The sequence below is a fragment of the Arachis ipaensis genome, chromosome B02 (assembly GCF_000816755.2).
Source record: "Arachis ipaensis cultivar K30076 chromosome B02, Araip1.1, whole genome shotgun sequence".
Classification (NCBI taxonomy): Eukaryota; Viridiplantae; Streptophyta; class Magnoliopsida; order Fabales; family Fabaceae; genus Arachis; species Arachis ipaensis.
This window is the reverse complement of record NC_029786.2, coordinates 89,268,374-89,270,404: the sequence shown is the minus strand read 5'-3', so window position 1 is coordinate 89,270,404 and position 2,031 is coordinate 89,268,374.

Sequence of the window (2,031 nt, the reverse complement as noted above, 5' to 3'; positions counted from 1 at the left end):
TAATCGATTGGAATAATGAATCAATCGATTGAATTATATCTCAATCGATTGGATTACAGTTTATCACTAAACAATCGATTGAAAATTGCCAAAAGTATGGTTTTCGCATAACTCAATCGATTGGTCATACGATCCAATCTATAGAACAATGAATAAAAATTGGATTTTTGTAATTCAATCGATTGTTTAGAATTTCCAATCGATTGAATGCTTCAAAACAACCTGGGTCTCACCAAATTCAATCGATTGCTTTTGTGACTCAATCGATTGAATTTACCCAAACAATATGAATTTGCCAATTTCAATCGATTGTAGTGTGTGTGAATTCAAATTCAATCGATTGAAATGATAATTCAATCGATTGGAACGCGATGTATTACGCCTATGTCAGTCTTGTTTTCGTTTTTAAAAACTATCTTCTTATTCATCTATCTTATCTTTAAAATTCTATCTTCCTTTTTTAAGGTTTTATTTTAAATTAGATACTCTAATCTTATCTTTTCCTTAATATTAACATTATAAATTGGTGAATAATCCATCACTAATTATTCAATCCCACCATTAAAATTGTGTATCATTTTCTTTATAAAAAATTTCATTGTTTTTCTTTCGAACATCCATCCATCTACTGAATATCCAATTTTTTTTTATTTTTTATCCGTCTATTTAATATCCACTTTTTGTTCATCGTTAATTGACAATCACCGTTTGCAGCAATCAGCAAAGGTCCAATCAATTTTTTTCATTGTAGTGTTTAGAAAACAATCCATCGTTTTGATTACAAAATCGAGGTAAGTGGATAGAATCTCTAATTTTCCAATTATTCGTAAAATTGATTGTGTAATGAAAAAATGTTTTTTTTATCTTTTATTAACTGACAAGACATTGATAATTACTAAAAAGTAAATAGATGTTATTATTTTTTATTACTAATTAGCTAGCAATCAGGGACGGACCTAGAGGGGGCGAGTAGTGGCCTGGACCCCCCAAAATTTTAAGAAATTATACTTACATATAAGATTTGTGTTTAAAAAATAAAAACAAATATTAGGTAATTTAATAGTTTTATATGTATTATTTTTCACTATGTAATAGATTTATGTCTTAATTATTAATTCACTAATATTTTTACCTAACTAATTTAATATCATACCCTCAAGTCTTTGTACCTTTCAAATTAGTTTTTATATAATAATTTCTATATTTATTTTTTTTTAAAATCATTTGTTTTTTTATATTAATATATTTAACATTCATATTTTTATATTAATAATAACTTAAGTAGTTATGTTTTGGTAATCACATTATGTACTGTAGATATTATTTTCTTGTAAAAAATATTAATTCTTCTTCTAAATTCACATTGGTAAAAGAAAAATTTTATAAAGATATCGTATATCTTGTATTCTACAATGGTACTGTGTCTTTCAATTAATTAATAATTTATAATTTATTTTCAAATTTTTTTAAAACTTTTGAAAGAATGAATTTTAATTAATAAGATATGGGATCATTTTTAGCAAATCCCGTTATAAATTATATGGTATTTTATAACGCTCGCACCCAGCGCCAGCAGTAGCAGAGCACGAGCCTCCTTCCTCGCACCCAGCAGTAGCAGAGCCCGAACCTCACAACCTCACACCCAGCAGTAACAGAGCCACAACCCTCGCCAGTCGCCACCCACAACACAGCACCCACCAGTCACCGATTCAAGTCTCCCACCCAGCCACCGATTCAAGTCAGATATGGAGCCCGAGCCACAGAGAAAGAGTATCTCTGTTCGTCCGAAAGGGGAAGGGAAGAAAAAGAAGGGGGAAGGGAAGAAGAAGAAACTGTTCTTTATGTAATTTGAATTTCTGGTTTGCTGTTCTAATTTATTGCTTCTTGATTTTTCGTTATGTTGTTTTAAAAAGTCTCTCTTTCCAAATGCAATATATAGTAATCATGATTGATTGTTCTTATGGTTACTCTTATCTAGATTTTTTTATCTATTAGCAACATATATAAAATTAATTAAAATAGAGAATAGAG